Source organism: Notothenia coriiceps, unplaced genomic scaffold, assembly GCF_000735185.1.
Source record: "Notothenia coriiceps isolate Sejong01 unplaced genomic scaffold, NC01 NC01_scaffold00009996, whole genome shotgun sequence".
Classification (NCBI taxonomy): domain Eukaryota; kingdom Metazoa; phylum Chordata; class Actinopteri; order Perciformes; family Nototheniidae; genus Notothenia; species Notothenia coriiceps.
In genome coordinates, this window is record NW_011342697.1 from 14,492 (window position 1) to 20,840 (window position 6,349).

The window sequence follows — 6,349 nt, forward strand, 5'->3', positions numbered from 1 at the left end:
AACACCATTTCTGATTGAGATTGCGCCTCGGTCACGCAATAACTCCTGAAGTGTTCAGGGCCATGTATCACTGGAACAGTGCAAAGGTTGGTGCGAAAAACTCAAAGTGGTCAGCGGTATTCCTGTCAAGATAAGGCGATACTTCCTACGCCGCCCCAACAATCCTTATCGCGTCCCTCCCCTAACTTCCTCACTCTCGCAATCCGCTTACATCGACCTATAGACCCACTGCACGAATGAAGAGGTACTGTAAGCAGAGCGCAAAGGTATTTTTTTCCGCGCCAGGAGGCAGGCCGCTTCATCGCTTCATCCCTTCAATCCCCCTTCATCTTTTATAAGGCTTCATCCCTTCGTCGCCGTCATTCCAACCTGCCACCCTATCCAAGACCCTTTCATCGCCCAAACTTCCCCTTTCGACCTCATCCTCCTTCCCTACGTCTTGTTCCCCCTTTAAGACGTCGCAGCTCTTGAATCTCTTATGCTCATATCATTTCTTGCTTCATTGCTTTTTTTCTAAAACCCATTGGAAACATCATCATACCCTCCCCTCGCATCAAATCGGTATCCATACATTCTTCAATTCCTTCTTCTATTCATCCTCCACCCCGTCCCTAGCATCCCTTCATTGATTCTTCTCTGAACGACGCATGATACTTCGTCTCTAATCTGTACATTCATGATCATCCCGTCATAATATTGCCTCCAGAACATCCGTACACCTCAGTTTTAATACTCCCCCTCCCTAACCTTTCCTTTTATCCATCCCTGCAGCCCTCCGTTGCTACTACCTTGCATCCATACATCGGAGCATCTGCTTCTTCATTCAACATTCACCACTTCCCTTTCATCCACCTTCCCTATATCCCTTTTTGACCTTTATCTCTCCCTTGCCTTTCATCTGTTAAGCTCTATGCCGCTTCGTCAATCAATTAATCAACTGTTTATTTAAGCAGCTATCACAAATGTTAACATTTGTCTCAAGTGGAGCTTCACAGTGTGTAGAGAATATCGAGTATGAAACACAACACCTCCTGTCCTTAGACACTCCACATCGTCAAGGAAACACTTCCAGAGAAAACGCCAGTTTAAAGGGACATGGGAGAACCTCCAGGGAGAGCATCCAGAGAGAGATCCTCTCCCAAGGACGGACAGCCACGTGCAATAGAGTGTCCGTGTGTAAATCGAAGAGAATAATACATTGTACAAACGATGAGGTACAGACAAATGTTTGGAAATGCTGATGTCATATACATAAAGAAGATGAATCCTGAGGATGTCAGGCATCTTGTGGGAGCCATCAGGAGTAGTATGATGAGAGTCAGGGCGGACGGGAGAGACAAGGTAGCCCACGACTCGAAGTCCAGGATCCAGATCAGGACTAGGACTCCAGGATCGCCGGCCGTATATACTGGACCACAAAAAATTGATCTCTCCGGGGAAACTGGGTTATCAGAACATGAGAGTAGCACGGTACAAACAGACGAAAGACGGGAGTAAGGTGGGCCCCCCCAACCCCCCCCCAATACGTCAAGCCTATAGGGCAGCCGTAAACTAACGTGTCTACTACACGCAGCTCACTTAGGATACGGTTGAGGGAAAAGAAGGGTAGCAGTAAGAAGTAAACAGAGGTGGAAGATGCAGCCACGGGGAGAAGGTCCGCCATTGGAAGCCTGAATTGTTTAGAGGTAAGGGAGTAGGTCTGTGGCTACGTTCCAACTCCAGGGCCCGGGCTAGGCACTCTCTGCAAGCCTGTTACGCTCTAATAGAAAAAACCGCTGAAGAGGTCAGAGAGGGGAAAAGTATTTGGTAAGTTTTAATATCCAATCTAGTTTTAGGATTTAAGTGAAAGAGTAAGAGTAAAATGTATACGGTGGAAGAGGCACAACGTGTCCTACGTCAATGCAGTCTTATTAGATTATTTTATTTTATCACTAATTACAGCCTTTATGCATCAAAGGAAGGTCTTAAGCGCACTCTAAAAACGGATAGGCTGTCTGCCGCCCGAACACAAACTGGAAGCTGATTCCACAAATGTGGAGCTTGATAAGAAAGGCTCTGGCTCCCATTGTACTTTTAGAGACTCTAGGAACAACCAACAACCCTGCATTCTTGGAACGCAATGCCCTAGTAGGACAGTAGGGTATAATGAGTTCTTTAAAGGTGACCTATCATTCAAAATGCACTTTTGTACGTCTTTTATACATGAACATGTGTCCCCGGTGTTCCAGGGAATTCACCAAGTGTCAGAAAACACAACCCTCTCTATTTTCCTCCATACCCAAATCTCTAAAAAAGGGGCTGCAACGGATCTGATACAGACTGATCCAGATTTGAACACTCTCCTGAAGTCAGGACGGTGGCGCTACGGCTATTGGTCAATTCTCCACCTATCAGGGGAATGAGAGGTTGGGCCACGGCCGGCCATTGCTGCACACCGACAGGCTGTTCATGAGCCCGACGCGAAGCGGAGGGATCTAGATCGGCATGAAGGCACATTATGCAATGTGCAATGTGCACATTATCCCGCTTATTACACGGCCACATTCTCAACAAAGTAACGACATGACTCCCAATATTAATTGAAATGCTTTTATGGATTTAGAAAAAGATTTTATTGATTTAAAAAAAGTTGTATTGATTTAAATTGACATGCATCCGCTAAGAAAAATAGTCCGTTGTTAGTGTTTGAACTACGTAGCAACAGCAGGAACTGCTTCGATAGCATTTTTGAGGAGCTTTTTGATTACAGATTTGAAAACATCGTTGCTTGCTTTAAAAGTAGCACAATTCATTATGTCAAACCTTGGAAAGTATCTAGATATCCCTGCCCTAAAGCCAAAGTAACTGGCAACTGAATATGTGTCGCCGTTTGATGTCTATGTCTGGACCGCTGTGCAAAAAGGAGGGTTTCTGCCCCATTACTTCTCTTCTTACTTCTATAAGAATAAAACACGGAGGAGGGAGATCTCTTTTTCTCCCCGTCTTCTCCCCGCTGCAGCCTAGCAGCTGATCTCAGAGCACGCGGGAGCGTGCTCTGAGATCAGCTGCTAGGCTGCAGCGGGGAGAAGACGGGGAGAAAAAGAGATCTCCCTCCTCCGTGTTTTATTCTTATAGAAGTAAGAAGAGANAGACAACTCAGCTGGATCGTGGAGAGACAGAAAGTCATGAGCTCAGTGCTATCATTAAGATCATTTCTCAAACTGCACGGGTAACCTTCACTAAATAGTATACAGCTCACTAATGTCAAAAATACACTCAAGGAATAAATACAAATCCCACACTGTGTTGCCTCCTTCGATTGTGAGGGGCAGCAGAGAGCAGCTCACCATGTCCATGATGTCGGCCATAGTGAGGATGAAGATGGCCGCCATGGCCCAGGTGTTCCGAGCCCAGCGGGTGTGGTCAATCCAGGTGGAGAAAGACACCAGCTTTTTTGGAAAGACCTGAAACCAACAGCACTCCAATAAAGAATGTATCAGCACATAGTTTCTCTCGCACTGCACTACATTTAGTACCAAGTCATTTCATTCTAAAGCTGTATTCCATTTCCAAGCTTTATAGGGATGGGATTCAAGCACTTTTTCTCACTCCCACTCTCCTCCAAGAGGTTCATCAGGAAAACTTCTCGCCACAAGAACAGATTCTTCCTGTCAGCCACTGGCCTCATGAACGAGGACTGATAAAAAGGTCAGGTGTTTGATATTTAAATGGTGAATATATACTTTTTTATAGCACTTTTTAGCCTTTCGACCACTAAAAGTCAAGTGAGACACATTGATTCTGCTGTGGCAGAGAAGATGATCACATTCACACAAACGTGCCACTGTTAATGGACAGTGGTGTGTGCACTGTGGCGTGATGACATTGTGATATTTGATGTGGTATTGATAAACAGTACTGAAGAGCCCCGGGCCTTCTTTACAATGACTCTGCATTGTCCATTTGATGACTGTCTCACTGAATGACCTGAGCTGACAGCAGCACTCGATACCGGCCGCCTCCTGAAATCAATGCATCGGTATTTCCATGACGAAGGATCAAAAGCACTTGTCCATTCCAAATGTGGAAAACGGAAATATGCCAATTTGCTTTGCTTCCTCTTAGAGAGATGAGGACATTGATATTACTGTGATTTTAGCCCATGTTTTGTACAATCAAAACAGCTATGTATTACAAAAATGTCACAGTGGTTATTTGGTTAAGAACATGTCTTATTGCAGTTATAGGTGAAAATGTGACACTGAAATTAATACAACCGGAATCACATCCTACTACAGCTATGCCCCGGCAAATGACCTGCAGGCCGCTAATCCGGAGTTTCTGACCCCTGCCTTTTGTACACTAAATGTACATTTCTATAAATAAAAGCAAATAGAAAATGATGGATTTAGGAGCTGCTGCAGAAAGCTGAGGAGCGAGAAAAAGTGAACTTGTTCAGAGATAATAGATATGTCACCCTCGGGAAAGACGGTCAAATGAAAACAAAATGAGGACATTTATTCAGCTGCATTATACTCAATCATCTGTGATGAGAAAGAAACAGGAACAATATTGATATATTGTTATTGAAAGGCATACTTTCATTCAAAGTGGGCCTACATATGCCAGTGTAACAGTTCTATACTTTAATTAACAAACCATAGGTTTTCTATGTATAGTAGAACTATATATAAAACTGTTTAAGGTGTTAAATTGAATTGAATGTTTTGCGGCTCCAGACACATTTAAAGGTTTGCCGACACGTGTTCATCAGTAGGTCAGATGTTGCTAGATGTATTTTTGACCTTCGATCGAAGCATCCTCACTACTTTTCTACTGACTGCAGCTCCAGAATGAACAGGACATTGACACCAATGTTCCCACTTTAAAAAAACGGAATAGTTGAATTCCCATAACAGGCCCTCCGAAGGAAACCCAAAATATGTTCTCCATCAGACGATCCTCCTGACACAGCAGGAAGTCACAACATCTGCTACCTGTTTACTGCTACTGTGGTGAAAACATGACAAGTCTAAAAGTTGTAAGTTGCGTTGTAACTCACTCTAGGGAAGATTGCTGCCAGAGAGCAGACGGTCAGGATGAGCAGCAGCACCTCTCCCACTGCAAAGGTGATGTAGTTTGCGATGAGCCTGTTTCAAACACACAGACACATCTTGAAACATCTCAGAAGTATCTCTGGTACTCCAAAGAGAGAGAGCGAAGGTATGATTAATTTAGCTTTTTAGAAAGATGTCTAATATTGAGTATGATGGCCACATTGTGAGAGTGTGTGAACTGACCAGGGGTCAATGAGGGCCTCCATGGCTGCGGTGAAGAGCAGCACCACACAGGAGCAGCAGAAGGCCGCTCCACTCTGCTTCTCCTTCTCCACGGAGTAACGTGTCTCCAGCTCCGGATCTACAAACCTCAGGGAGAGCCTGTTGGTGTGTTTCCCCTTCAGACTGAACACAAGAGAGCCTCGGCATTAGATCAAATGTCAAATATTGGTATAACATCACACATGTTACAGTTTTGTTTTGGGTCATCTCATGCCCCAAAATGGTTCACACCGTTGAACACTGATGCAGTTTACTTCACTTAACACGCATTGTGTTGAACAAAGTCAAATTTGGGCGCACACAGCTATCAAACTTTACTTCGCATACGAACATAAATGGGACCTTAGCAACCAATCATTCAAACAAAGAACAACATGTATCATCGTCTGGTCATTCTTATAATCCTTATAAACCGCCTAATTGGACAGAGATGTTTTGGGGTTTCTTACAGTGTGAACAGCACAGTCACAGGGATACTGATATTGTATGATGACAGGATACTCACGCCTGCACGGTCTCTCTCTCCAGCAGAGCCTCGTTCAGCAGCTTGTTGAGCTCCTGCTCGTTCTCCTGAGCGTCGATCACCCTCTCTGCCAGGTCCCGCAGCCGCAGCCTCCTCCGTGGGTTCGGGAAGGACGGATTGACCACCTGAAGTCCCCGAAAGGAATTTATATTATTGATTATTTTATGCTACTTCCTACTTATACTCAAGAGTACTTTTAAGTACGTTTATTACATGGCTTAGTTGAATACTCGATTCTGATTGGTCAATTCAGAACACGTGACACGTTGTTAATACCGAACAGACAGACCGCTGTCAAGCACTTATTGACCGTTGTTAAGGACGCTCACATCTGCACAAACAAGTCCGTTCGATTTAACTGTATACAGTTTGGCTGAAAAGCAAACTGCATGCAGTTTGCTTTTCTAACTGACAAGACAAGAGCGACAAGAAAACAGCGGAGAAGTAAACGCGCTCTTTTACACAGCGGTCCAGCACTGGCACATCAAACGGGCGACACAGTACGTTC

The 6,349-nt window shown here is 44.5% G+C and overlaps 1 protein-coding gene across 1 annotated transcript in view; it reads left to right on the forward strand.

Moving 5' to 3' along the window:
- LOC104945720 (adenylate cyclase type 3-like) overlaps nt 1-6,349 on the forward strand; it is a 28,842-nt gene that overhangs the window by 12,192 nt on the left and 10,301 nt on the right. The window lies entirely within an intron of this gene.